The sequence below is a fragment of the Pseudophryne corroboree genome, chromosome 4, assembly GCF_028390025.1.
Source record: "Pseudophryne corroboree isolate aPseCor3 chromosome 4, aPseCor3.hap2, whole genome shotgun sequence".
NCBI lineage: Eukaryota > Metazoa > Chordata > Amphibia > Anura > Myobatrachidae > Pseudophryne > Pseudophryne corroboree.
This window is the reverse complement of record NC_086447.1, coordinates 374,304,246-374,319,648: the sequence shown is the minus strand read 5'-3', so window position 1 is coordinate 374,319,648 and position 15,403 is coordinate 374,304,246.

Genomic DNA, 15,403 nt, shown 5'->3' with positions numbered 1-15,403 from the left:
TAGCTATGGCTGCATCTATTTTAGGAGCCCAAGTCTCTTAAGATGGGTACACATTAGACAATATGCTGCCTGATCCCGTTGATTGTAGCAACATATCGGGCACATCTTCTAGTGCAGTGGTAGCCAAACCTGGTCCTTGAGAGCTACCAACAGTTTACGGTTTCCAGCTCACCTAGCAGGTGCACAGGTGCAGTCATTACTCAATGACACATATTAAAAGATCCAAAGATGGAGCTAATAACTTGTGATTCTGTGAGGAGACCTGGAAAACGTTAACTGTTGGTAGCTCTCGAGGACCGGGGTTGGCTACCCCTGGTCTAGTGTGTACCCACGATATGCGCGCTCCCCTGCAGCAGGGTCGAAGGGGGATGTCGCTAGTGATTACATGCTGCAGAATGCAGCATGTCACGTGGCTTCCCCCGTTGGACCCAGCATCGGCAAGTGTGTATGCACCTGCCACATGTCAGGCTGGGTACACATAGCTAAGTGTGTACTCAGTTTTAGAAATAGACTGATGTCTTTCTTTAATCTTGCCTTTGAATATGTTACAAAATAAACACATTTTACATACTTCCATCAAAGCTGCACATATTTTATTGTGCAGTGACATGCTATCCTTTATCTTTCCAATAGGGTTTACAACGGTACTAAAGAAATGTATACATGTCACTAATATGACTTTTCTGTTTCAGTGCATACTGTACATGAAGACACCCAGCTTTCCTTGAGTGGGTATTTTTCAGCTGTTTGGTATTTGACTGAGGCTCCATCCTGCTTCTGGATGCTGTTAATGAGTGTTTGTAAAACACATACACTGCCCAGCTTTCCCATCTCCTTTTGGGGGGTATTCAATTAGCCGCGGTCAGCAGCCATGGCCAATTGTCTTGCTGGGGGCTATCCTATCAGGCCTGATAAGCCGGTGCAAGCGGTGGTTTATTGGGGATTTTGTTTCACCTCCCTCAGGCAGGAAAAACCAAATCACTGGAAACAGCCACTGTTTCTACCGAAAACACACAGGTTTTCACTGATCTGTTTTTTTCGGGAGAAATTTTTTTTTTTACAGGTGATCAAATTGAATAGCCTATAAAAAAAAAACTACGGGTGAAACATCGGGAAAAATCTTGAAAAAAATTATGTTTTTCTCAGGTAATTGGATACCCACCTTAGTCTGCTGGATGCTTCCTGTATGGCACGGCCCACTCTAAGCATTTGAGGCTATTATTTTAAAAGATTCATAACCAGATTTGTTTCTGGAAGCAGTAGACTGGGGTATCCATGTTAGCCAGTCCATCCTCGGCTTGCATCAGTAGATGGTGTTTTGCTGGAACCAATGTGAAGGTAAGCCCCTGCATTACTGAGAAAAACAATTCCTCCCTGCCCGGGTGTAGTTATGTGACCGACGGTCACCTAACTTCCCCCTGCATCCCGAGCACTGAAAACACAGTCGGCATGCCGACTAGAAGGGACTATTCCCACTCATGGGTGCCCACGACACCCATGAAGTGGGAATGCAAGTGGCTTCGTTGCACTCGCCCCTACTGCTGGCAATCTGCGGCCGGGATCTCGGCGTCGGGATGCAGACCGCCAGGATCCCGGCTGCCGGTCACGCAGCCCCAGCCCCCATGCCCTATCTAGCTTAAAGACACAGTGGAACTGGAGGATCTGCAATACATACCATTCATAGGTGTGTTGCTTTTATGCCAGTCTCTAACTTTGAAACCAATCCATCGTGAGCCATGATGCTGCCATGGAGTACTGATGAAGGAGGATTTCCTTTATTGGTGGTTTATATAAGCCCTTCTTTGGTGAAATGGCGTGTACCTAGTAACATGTTTAATTCAAAAATCTAGATTTACTGCTGTCAGTCTACCATATAAATAATTTAGAGTGGTACGTAAGGCAGCACTGTTTTCTAAAGGAAGGGTGAAATTAAGGTATTTAACAAACATAGAAATGCTTAGCTTTATGGAGTTTGTCTCCAAAAGCTAACACTATCTTATGATGGAGTTTACAGGCTTTAACTATTATAAAGACCAGGCAGAAAATTAGCTTAAAATTAAACCCTGACAGCCTGGACGCTCATTTCCTCCCTAATGTGTCTAAAGTTTCTATGTGCAAGTGAGGCCCAGATGTATAAGTACAGCAATATACTGTAAACTCTTTAGCAGAACTGCCTCTTATTGGCTGTACTGTCCTTGCAAGAGAGAAACATAGAAACATAGAATTTGGCAGATAAGAACCACTTGGTGCATCTAGTCTGCCCCTTTTTTATCCTTTAGGTAATCTCAACCCTTTTTGAACCTTAATTCTTTGTAAGGATATTCATATGTCTATCCCAAGCATGTTTAAATTGCTCTACAGTCTTAGCCTCAACCACCTCTGATGGGAGGCTATTCCACTTATCCACTACCCTTTCTGTGAAGTAATTTTTCCATAAATTTCCCCTGAACCTGCCTCCCTCCCTCCCTCCAGTTTCAGTGTATGTCCTTGAGATCTAATACTTCTCTTCCTTTGAAGAATGTTTCCCTCCTGAACTTTGTTAAAACCCTTGATATATTTGAAAGTTTCTATCACGTCCCCCCTTTCCCTTCTCTCCCCCAAACTATACATGTTAAGATCTTTTAGCCTTTCCGGGTAAGTTTTGTGATGTAGGCCATGCACCATTTTAGTTGCCCTTCTTTGTACACTCTATGTATTTATATCCTTCTGGAGACATGGTTTCCAGAACTGGATACAGTATTCCAGATGAGACCATACCAATGACCTATACAGTGGCATTATTACTTCTTTTTTTCCTGCTACTGATTCTTCTCCCTATGCAACCAAGCATCTAACTTGCCTTTCTCATTGCTTTGTTGCATTGCTTCCCTGCCTTTAAGTCACATGAAATAGTGACTCCTAAATCCCTTTCCTCCTAAGTAGTTTCCATTATAGTACCCTTGATACTATATTTAGCCTTTGGGTTTTTGAGACCCAAGTGCATGATTTTGCATTTTTTAGCATTAAACTGTAGTTGCCACGTTCTTGACCATTTCTCAAGCCTAGCTAGGTCATCAATCATTTGTTTTACCCCTCCCGGTGTGTCTACCCTATTGCATATCTTTGTATCATTTGCAAAAAGGCATACTTTCCCTTCAATACCATTTGCAATGTCACCAACAAAGATATTAAAAAGAACTGGTCCAAGTACAGATCCCTGGGGTACTCCACTGGTAACATTTCCCTCCATAGATTGCACTCCATTTACTGCAACTGTCTGTTTCCTATCCTGCAACCAGATTCTTATCCATTTAACTGTCTTACAATCCACCCCCACGCTTTCAAGTTTATTAAGCACTCTGCAATGTGGGACAGTGTCAAATGCCTTACTAAAGTCTAGACATACTACATCTAAAGCTCCCCCTTGATCTATTATTTTCATCACAGAGTCAAAAAAGTCAATAAGATTTGTTTGGCATGATCTCACACCAGTAAATACATGCTGTTTTGGATCCTGTAAGTTGTTTGATTTAAGATATTCCACAACTCTTTCTTTTAATAGTTTTTCCATTACTTTCCCTACTACTGATGTAAGGCTTACTGGTCTGTAGTTACTTGCTTCTTCCTTGATTCCACTTTTGTACAGTGGAACTACATTCGTTATTTTCCAGTCATCTGGAATGGCATGTTAATGGTGCCACCAGCACATCTTTTAGCTCTTTTAGTATCCTTGGGTGTATCCCATTCGGCCCCATTGATTTATCCACTTTTAATTTAGTTTAGGGTCATTAATACATGACAACTAACAGGCAAAAAACATGATTCATTATAAAATGACCCTAGGACTTTCTGCCATATTAAAGGACTCTGCAGCAACATAACTACCTCTGGTTTAAATTTCTAAAGAACATTGAAATTCAATTAACTTCCCCCTTTGCTGACCTGCTGAGGGACTCATGCAACAATGCCACTAATTCCGGTTCAAAAAGCTTAATGCTGGTAGTGGCATCTTCTAAAGGACCCCATGCTTTTCATCCCCTTGGTTTGATGCTTCTAGGCTTGTAACACTAGTGCTGCTATACTTTTAGGGGATGGCAACAATGGTTTATTTTCTTCATTTCTTACAACTAATATAAGATGCATGCTGATGATCATCAGCAGCAGCAGGATTTCGCCCCAGAGGCTGAGCACCTATAACTGACCAGCCTCCAAACACACGAGCCTTTTGTTTTTATGTCACATCTACACACCCCTCACACCACAGTCTATGCCCCCTTTATGCAGCGATTTGTTGCACATCTGCAGTGCGAAAACGCACATTTTGTGATGATAAAGCCCCTTTATTGCTTTAAGTTTAATACATTTATTCACTTTAAACTCTGAAGGCAACCTTTTCCCATCCACGACAATTGCGTACTTTACAGTTCATTTTAAGACTAGACCGAACAATATACCTGGCTAGGAGGGTAATTCAGAGTTGATCGCAGCAGCAAATTTGTTAGCAGTTGGGCAAAACCATGAGCACTGCAGGGTGGGGCAGATATAACATGCACAGAGAGTTAGATTTGGGTGGGGTGTGTTCAAACTGAAATCTAAACTGCAGTGTAAAAATAAAGCAGCCAGTATTTACCCTGCACAGAAACAAAATAACCCACCCAAATCTAACTCTGTCTGCAAAGGTTATATCTGCCACACCTGCAGTGCACATGGTTTTGCCCAACTGCTAACAAATTTGCTGCTTCGATCAACTCTGAATTACCCCCATGGTACCTACTTCACTGACTTTCATATCAACTAACACACAATTAACTGCATGCTTTAGATCAAGAAGCACTTCAAGCTCTCAAAAATTACTTTATAAACAGCTGTTAAAAAAACATGCATTTTCATGCACAGAAATCAAGGACAGAGAAATCCTTAATATCACCAAGCATTAACAAAAGCAAATTTCTTTATTTTTAGTATGGTTCACTCAAAGTGCAACACAATTAAATTAGATATTTTCTTTTTTAAGGCAACCTTAACTGAATGATTCATGAGCAGTTATCTAGTATATTGTCAGAGAGTTTGTGATGTAGGGATCATGAAAATGACAATTTTCCATATATGACCTAATCATGTATATTCTGTATGAAAAATGTTCTTTTCATACTGATTGACAAATTACAAGTCTATACTTAACTAGCCAGTGTCTGCTTTAAGCCACAAGCCATTTGGCATGGTTGGAAAGAAGTGTAGGTTTGCTCTTCACAGCAGGAGGTCAAGTGTAGGAAACACTTTCCCTGAGAAATGCCCTCTCCAGAGACAATAAGACTGCACAGAGGACAAGATCTTCTGAAGACAAAGGTATATGCTGATATGGAATCTGAGAATATGTCCCCTCTTCTAAAGCGGACAGTTGTGTGCATCTGCATTTCTGACTTCTAAAAGGTTTCCTGCCAAATAGCTTAGCTAATCATACATCATGAACACTTCTGACATACAGTCACTTCTGGAATTTAAATGTTTCAATTTCAATGGTGGAGGTGTGTGTCAAGCAGCAGTTTGTTGGAGATAAAAAAATGTGTTAAAACTGAATGGGTGTCATTCTCTTAAGGTAGCCACATGGCTAGGATGCCCCCAGCCTCTATCAGGAGAGACCTTACGCTGTGATATCTGAACTTTGTTTTACCCTTTTTATTTTCTTTGAAATTGTCTGTAACCTTTGTATGCTTTTGAAGTTATGCTTGAAATGAAAACTTAATTTCTAATTCTGATGCACATGCTACCGATTTTTAAAGCATATATACTCTGGGAAGAACTGAAGGGCTGCTGTGGGAGGAGTTCCATCCTAGATTAATCCCTTTGGTAGTGGCAGACAGATATATTTTATTGTTAGGATAATTTGCAAAACACCAACGTTTTGACCACCCGACTTGGAAGGAGTTCTGAGTGTGGGTGGATTGTGACAGAGTTCATAGAGTAGAACAGCCATATAACATACATCTACCTTCCCTCATATTATCTATATGATTTGAGTTTCTAGCACCTTAGGTTAATATCAATGACATCCCCTAATCCTCCTTCAGTTATTTTATTTGTGAGCATACCCTATTTTGTCATTTATGATTATTTACATGAAAAAGCCTCAATAAAAAAACTATTTAACCAAAACACTACTACAGAAAGACTGGTAGCAATTTGTGAACTATTGAGTGCCAAGAATATGTTATTTTTTTGAAACAGTTATATTTTTCATTGATATCCCATTGTTAAATTATTTTTTGGCCTAACTTTAGATGACTAAATACTGTAGTGTTGTTTGTTACTGGAGGATATAGTCACTAAAGTGCAGTTTTTAGAAGTGGAGATGTTGTCCATAGCAACCAGTTAGATTATATTTATCATTTGTCTAGCACCTTCTAGAAAATAATAGCTAGGAATCAGATTGGTTGCTATGGACAACATCTCCACTTCTAAAAACCTGCACTTTAGTAAATATACCCTTAGGAATCCAGTACAGCTATCTATATTCAATAATAGCTACTATAATACAAAATGTGGCAATTCCATACGCAATAAAGCGGTTTGGGTTTTTTTTTGTTTTTTTTTACAAAACATCTGAACTACTGTACCTTGCTAAAATGAATCTGCTAACCAAAGAAAACAAATTACAGTGACTATACAAAGAAGCCAAATGTAAAAAATGAATTACAATAATGTAATATTTATTGGCAATCATAACTATTTCACTGTACATTGACTGTAACTGGATCAAAATAAAAACTTTGCAGTTAAAAACTACAGGTAATCACAAAGTTTTACTTGAAATTTGGGGAAAGTAATTAAAAAAAATACATAAATAAAACTGGTGAAACCAATTTTAAGTTGTGAGATTGAGATATCTTGTAAGTGAATAGACGTTACTGTATTTGGCTGGAAGGCTAGTATAATTTTCAACATCTAGCCAAAAATAAGCTGAATCACAGTTTGCTTTCTCCTACTGTTTGTATCTGTTATTTGATGTCTGCAAATATATCTTTGCTTGCCTGTATCAACATGACTCGGGTGTGCGTCATATCACTAGTCTCCTGGATTGTGATTCGACGTACACACAAATACAATACACATGTCCACATTGTCTGTCATTGAGATGGGTCACTGACTAATTGTGTTATCAGAGAACGACACTTTGGTGCTTCCTCCTATTCATCTTGTCCTCCCGTTTGCTTTCGTTTCCCTCCACCCTCACAGCATACTGCAGAGGCTGCTTATAATGCAGAGAACTGGACCTACTGAGATTGTACACGGTGTAATTATTATTATTATTATTATTATGATTTATATAAGTTTCTACTCATATCTTTTGCACTCCATGTATGTAGAAAATCTGCTTCAAGGCTAATATGGAATTCTTTTCCCTCCCAGACATTATGCAGTGTTTCTATACATGGATGCTGTGCAGATAGTGCAGACATTGACAGGCTAGGGGCAGCTAATAATTAACAGTTGGAAAATATATGATAGAAGCTAGTCAGGTAGAGTATAATCATGCAGCTAAATCCTTGCGCAAGAAATTATGCAGAAAGCTAGGAAAGAGACAGAGGAGAGTGTAAAACTATTGGAATGGGGAAAGCGTGGGCACAGTGAGAAGGAAGAAGACTAAAATGGAAGAGGAGTGAGATGAGAGGGGCGAGGCGTAAGAAGGAGGGTTTGGAAATTGAATACAAAGTGTGAACATGCAAAGGGCAGAGAGCAACAATATTGTTCCATATACACGTAAAGCAAAAAAGGTTTCTGAATATTTTTAGAATATTACCAACATTATTGCAGACCAATGTAGTTTAAAATATATAATCACCCTTCCTGCTGGCCGGCAGGGGCACAGTTAACTCTGTGCTTACTGTAGGTAGTTTTTATATATTTGTTGATTTTTTTAATAAATGCAATCTCTTCACAGCATCCAATCCACCATATTATCTACATACTTGTCTCCAGCATTAAGAACTCTGCTTTTTGCTGGTGTCTGCCTGATCGTAGAGATTTACTGTAGAGACAAATTAAGCCAAAAGAGTAAGAAGGGTGATCAACGTAACATGCCCTGTATAAGTAGATTGTAGGTTTGTGTGATAACAGACTGGGGGGGGAGGAGGTGGGGAGGGGGGGTATGACAGTGTGACTGTGTGGGTGGACTGAGGTGTTTTCAGTAGCACCTCTGTAGAGGTGGTAAATGTGTAAAGGTGGTAGAAGCAGTGTTGTACAGATGACACTCACAGTGCTGTATGAAAAAGTAAGCTGCAGATTTATACAACATACATAAGGTTATATTGAGGTGACACAGTATTTGGGTGGCAGTGGGCATGCACTGGAAATGACATATGACGTAATGGCTGCAGATTAAACAGTATGACAAGTAGTATAGTGTGTGGAGTTTGAGGGTTAGCAGTGTTACACTGTTTGGGGGAAGGGTGTTCAGAACGAATTTCAGCCTTGTTTCCATGGCAACTTCTAGTTCTCTCTCTCTCACATCAGCCCCAGATTACCATGGAAACAGAAAAACTTTCCCAGCTTTATATTTGTCTGCATAAATTTATAAAAAGTATCCAAAACATTGGGGGGGGGGGGGGGGATTCAGTACAGGATGTAGGTGATTGCATGGCATCCACCACTACACTTCACCCTGTTGATGTTGCTTTTAACTGGTTGCATACACACTGCCACTGGACTTTGTGCACAGATATAGCAAGTTCATTATTCCTGAAATGCTTAAAACCCCTGTTGCTTAGATTCTATTAATAACACCCTGATGACATATGTAGCTTCTAACACAACAGGAGACATAACTACTTTATCACACACATTTGTCCCCATCCTGTGACTACACTGTACCAGTGCTTAGGTGTAACAGCCATATAAATATGTAAATGCAGAATGCCAAAGTCTGGCCAAACTAAAAATGGACTCCTCACAGTCAATATGATAATTTAAGATTACATGCACCCTGCTGTTCAGACTCAGCCTCAGGTTCACCTACATTGCCCTATGTATTTATGTGAATGGCCATTGTGTTTACTAGTGGGATATATTACCCCATTCAGTTTAAGCTGCATTCTATACAGTTAAAATTATGCTGATGAGAATGCAACTTACGCAGAGGGGCAATACAGGCTGAACACAGGGCGAACCTTAAAGGTGTCTGGAAGTGCTTACATGTTCATTTACTTTAAAACAGAAAGGTTATTGTGTGCCTGGTGGCCTCTGCTTTATGGAGCCTCTCAATTTATAAAACACGACGCCATACCAGAAGGTCCAGAATTTTGTCTCCTTTTTAAATCCAAGATCCTGACTAGCGCCTATGAAAAAAATAATGTCACCTTAGTAATGCAGTAGGGTGGTGATTCCTACACATTGGAAATCCTTGTAATGCTTTTATTGGACATCTCTTGCCATTTACTAATTTGATCTTGTTTCAATATTTTTAATGTTCTCATACAATGTTACTATGTTGTCTCTACACTTATGTAATGTATCCAGTTCCAGTGACACATCAGTCTTTAAAGGCAAGGATACATACCAGCTCTTAGTTGTCACTCTGTATTTGGGCATTAAATGATGCAGGTATTTTAGTATTTTCTTAGGGAGGCACTCAATATCCCGGCTGTTGGGATCCCGACCGCCGGCATACCGACAACTATTCTCCCGCTTGGGGTGTCCAATACATGCCTGGAGGGAGAATAAATAGCGTGGTGCGCGTAGCACGCCACCGTGCCAGCAGCATGGTGAGAGCAACGAGCCCGCAAGGGTCTCTTTTGCGCCTACCCCGCTGCTGGCATGCCGGTGCTCAGGATCCCAGTGCCGGCGTACTGGGCGCCGGGATCCCGAGTGTCAGTATAACGTAGTACACCCTTTTGTTATAATACAGTGATTCCCAAACTTTTTTGAATCACGGCGCCCTAGAGTATCAGAATTATTTTCACAGCACACCTAGTCCAAAAGTTTCTCATCGATAAATTCAGAGAAAAATATTAAATCTAGTAAACCGAGTTTATACGTCATCCTTAGGGTCAATCATGTGGTGAGGAACAATATTTGCTTCTGTTTGTCCACATATTTTATAATTGGCAGCCACACGCACTAGTTTTGCCTATTACAAAGACAATAAATAGTTTGATTTGGTCCTGGGTCACCAACCTGAGGCACCCCTGCAAGTGTCCCACAGCATCCCCAGGGTGCCACAGAACACAGTTTGAGAGTCATTGGTATATACTGAAATGCCATACATTTCAACCCAAGATACTTTAACAACCGTAAGGGGGGTACTCATGGAGCGATCGCTGCTTAAATCTAAGCAATCTGACCAGATTGCTTAGATTTTAAGCAGTGATCACTCTGTGTGTACCCCCCACCGCGATAGCGATGTGCAGCCCCGTGCATCGCTATCGCTGGTGCTAGACTGACCTGCATGCAGGCTCAATCTAGCAGGTCGCTCATTTCACCCGCTGAGCGTCCCCCCCATCTCCCACCGCACGCTCATCACACATCGCGCTGTGCTGAGCGGGGAGAGAGATGTGTGCTGAGCGTTGAATACGGCCCTTAACAGTTCTATCTAACAAACAGCCAACCATCTGTATGATAGGATTTCTATCACGTCAGAGCGAGATAGTTAAGATGAATATTAGCAGGAATTCTTCTACGCTAAACTCTCCTTGCTGGACAATCTTGAGGAACCTGGCCCAACATCAAACATGGCCACCAAGGACTCCCTGACGAAGACCCACACGGGTCGATACGCGTAGGAGCATTACAGATTTAACAGTGTGTGATTCATTGCTGCACAATCACACAGAAACACCTCACATTCAATACAGCCCAGCCGTTTGACGTGCAGTGACCCCGAAGGTTTACAGAGAAGAGAGCGGAGACCGGAGTCACGTAACCGCAAACTCCGTAACCAGGAAGAAGATCTGAGACCAAGAGCTGCAGGACGAACAGTGAAACCGAGTGGAGACGGACGCCAGGAAGTAACCTCAGGAGACGCAGGTAACAGCTCTGTATGGGGGGAAGGACACGGCTGACGGTCCCGATCGGGTCTCGAAGCCAGTGTCACTTTCCCAACAGAGACAGGCCCGCTACCCTTAGATCTGGCTGACGGACGGCGTCTGTAGTAATGGGCGCTGTCCGGCAGTTCAGTCAGAGGTAGGCAGCGGCCAGTCCAGAGCGATTAGTATACCGATCCCTTTGAGTTCTCCCCCCGTACATCCACCAGGGGTACCCCGCTCACTGATGCAACAAAGGATCCCTTCAAGGACAACATCTTTATAATTTATTCCTGAGCAGACTTTTACCACAAACAGACTTATATACTCAAATTGGAATAATACCAGGCTGCGACTGTGTTGTAAACTATAAAGTCAGAGGCATTGCAGACATTCATAGTGCAAAGCGAGGAGGTGGGACGCCACGCTCCATCGTAGCACAGTGTTTTGGACTCACAAACATTATTGTGTTTTCTTTACAGAATTCTTTCTAATCTTTTCTTTACTCACATATTTCCTTTATTTCAGTATTTAGAGATTCTGTACCATTGTACCTTAATAATTTTTCCCCCCCCTTTTCTTCTCTTTTGGTAATATAGGTACATTATTTATAGATATAGTTTATTATAACATACATTTATATATTGACAGATATAGGTTTATTAAACCATACATTGCGAATTGATACACCTTCAGGCGCATTTGCAAAACCCATTTTTCTTCTGTTGATTACCACTTGTGAGGTTGTGGGTTTAACCTCATTTGCAAATTTGCTGCCAATATCTATACCCATAACAGTAGAGTGCAGGGTACAAAACAAAATTGTTGACTCTGAGTTCTTTAACAACTTGATATTATATACTCTTATTTGTCTCTGCTGATCCCTACAGAGTAGATTTTAGGGACACCTCAAACAATCTAGGTTCTTCCTAAGCATGAATCATCCTAATCTCCGCTAACTCAATGACACTTGAAAGACCAGGCTGTGTATCATCTATAACCAAACATAGATTTGGTTCTTTCCTGTCCCTGCATATTAAAGCCAAGTATACACTGGCAGATATTTTGGTTGGGTTGACAATTGGTCCGATTATTCGCCTAGATGGGGGAGGGGGGGGTCCTGATATCCGTGCTACACACTTTAGTTTATGCCCTGAGAAATCACCCCTTTTCTCTTGAAATCTCAAGAAATTGGTTGATGGAAAGCCGTTTAGGCTGTTAAGTGTTTAGCGTAAAGTGTTATGAGATATTAATATGAAAAACAGAGTTACACCGAATTAAAAACGGAAGGACAACGATCTATCTGCCGTATCTACTCCAAAAGGAATACGTTCATCAGACTACTGTGAGTTAACTAATTCACCACCTCCAACACCTGTTGAATGCTCAACCTGGACAATGCCAGTGGTGCACGTGGGGGGGTTGGGGGGTTTCTGGGTATCCAGAAACTGCCCTGATTGAACAAGCTTTTGTTTTTATGGGGATGGACGGACACTGGACAGAGGCAGCTCTTTACACTGTCACAGTGACTGCCGCAGCCAGCGTAGCCACTTGTGGCTACTACAGCTGATGGCCGCGGGGAGCTGCAGGCGCTCTGCAGGAGCTGTGAACACCCTGCATCTGCAGCAGTGTCGGGCACCCTGCAGCGCTGGCAGAATAACTAAAGCGGTGGCAGCAGCGGCGGGATATGCAGGCACTCACTCTGCATAGAGCTCTGGAGTGGCAGGCAGTTGGCTGCACTGTTATGCTGCAGAAGTTAGGACTGTATGTGTACGTATATTTATTTATGTATTTATATTATGTTGTGGTTAATTTAATCTATTTTTAATCTGCTGAGCGCTGCCTCCAGTTCGTTGTATATTTGTATTCCATTCAGAAGACACCGGGGTAGTGGGGAGACACCAGTCTTACCCTAGGGAACTGTTGTGCGTGCGTGTGTATGTGTGTGTATATATAAATATATATATATATATATATATATATACATATACACACACACACACACACACCATATATGTATCTGGAAACCCCACCTTAGAAATCCTGCAGTTGCCACTGAACGCGTACTGAACTCCCTGCCTGGATATTTTAAAGATGGGAAGTAGTTGATAGATAGACAGTTACAAGGTCGACAATCAATAGTTCAACACTACAGGGTTGACAGTCAAAAGGTCGACACGAAAAAAGGTTGACACACTTTTTTTAAATAGATTTTTAATTTTTTTACCACTTTTGCTGCATTTACTATCCATGTCACAAACTATTACCTATAGTAACCTTGTGGGGAGCGAGTGAGCCCGCATTTCATACATTTTTGTGAAATATGTTTAAGAACACAAACTAGCATAAAAAAAATGTACTTTGTATGTGTCGACCTTTTTCATGTCAACCTTTTGACCCTGTCAACCTTTATGCTGTCTATCTTCTGTATCACACCCTTAAATACTTGCTGCTCAAAAAAACTGTTGCTTTTTGATTACCAAAAAATTATTGACTACATCTACTCTACCAATTTCAGTTTGCCTCTATTCCCTTAAATGTCCTGTCTGCATTGCCAGTGCTGTTTAGCACACCTACTTTTAACATTGTTTATTTTAGTATTTTCTTTCTCACCATTTTTAGATTATTCCTCTGAACAGCACTGCAGTTATACTTGTAAGCTTACCTGCACTGCTTTTTAAGCTACAATTCTGCCAATTTAACTGCAATCCGTATCTACTGTACATACCAAAACTCAACAGCTCAGCCTTATTATTATTATCATCAGTTATTTATATAGCGCACACATATTCCGCAGCGCTGTACAGAGAATATTTGCCCATTCACATCAGTCCCTGCCCCAGTGGAGCTTACAATCTATATTCCCTATCATATGCACGCACAGACACATTCACGCTGGGGTTAATTTTGTTGGGAGTCAACTAACCTACTGGTATATTTTTGAATTGTGAGAGGAAACCAGAGTACCCGGAGGAAACCCACGTATATATGGGGAGAATATACAAACTCCACACAGTTAGGGGCATGGTGGGAACCGAACCCATGACCTCAGTGCTGTGAGGCAGTAATGCTAACCATTACACCAATCCGTACTGCCTAGAGTACCTATGCTAGGATTTGCCTTCTACACCTGTATTCACTGTCAGGCTTTTCTACCTGTCACCTATCTTTACCCCTGCCAAACCCCCCAAACCAGCATACTATCCATGTTAGCCTCTTTCTCTACTCCCAGAGCCAACCACTACACCACCTCGGCTCTGTCCCAAACCAATCATCTCTGCCTGCTCTCAACTCCCCCCAAGATCCATCCCACCCCCTCAAACCCAGCCAATCTTATCCACATTTCCCATACCCCCTCCCTAAAATTCTCCTGTGCCCTCTGGAATGCCAGATCCATTTGCAACAAACTGCCCACTATCCATGACCTCTTAATTTCCCATACTCTCAACCTTCTTGTCATCACTGGTCCAACCTCATCCTGAGCTGGTGAACAATATGCATTACTTTGCTGTTCATCGTTTCTTTACCTTGTACGTCCGTCCCCACTGGTTTACTTTTGTCCTCACCATTTGTTATGCCTGGGCACTGTGACGCCGCTGGCTGCACACTCTGCCAGCAGAAACCTATGCAGTGCACCCCAGATAGTTGCCTCGGATGGTTCCTCCGTGGGCAGGATGTCCCTCACGTGTATCTACTCATACAGGGTGTACCATACTAACACATGTGCCAGTTTCTCCCTATATGCCTCAGGTCCTTGTATGGATTATCTCCCACAGCATAAACTTTTTAGTGCGCTCAACATGACTACTTCACCTGATATGCCTGTGGATGGGTTGAAAAATACATGGGCTTGACTGTTGTGCTGGGACCCTACTCCTAGCATTAGGCTGCTGTAATATTTCACTTTGTGTCATTTCTTCTGGGAGTGGTAAACCTACGTAGCACAACCAATGAGTCTGCCTCCCCTGGTACTTTTTATGGGTGTGATATATAACACTTAGACGTTATTACCCAAATGTCTGCACCTACCCTACTCTATGCCTATTGTCAACGCTTAAAGTGGTCATAGAGAGGTGGTGGAACTCACCTCCTCCCCCCCCCCCCATGCAATAAAGGTATTGCAAAAAGTTGACCGAAAGTAACCTCACCGTTGACCACAAAGTTCCCACCATTGGTTACAATGGAGCGCATAGGCGCTACATTGTAACACTGCCGTGTGCTGCCTGACATACACTACAGGAGCACACAGCCAATCAGGAGGGTGCCACAACGTGGCGCTCCCTGATTGGCTGAAGGAACCCTCTTAGACAGAAGTCAGGGGGGGTTCCTGGCAGTCGGGGAAAGGGGTCCCATGTGAAAACATGGGGCCCCTTTCAGTGCGTGGTCGTGTATCCGTTTTTTTTTATTTT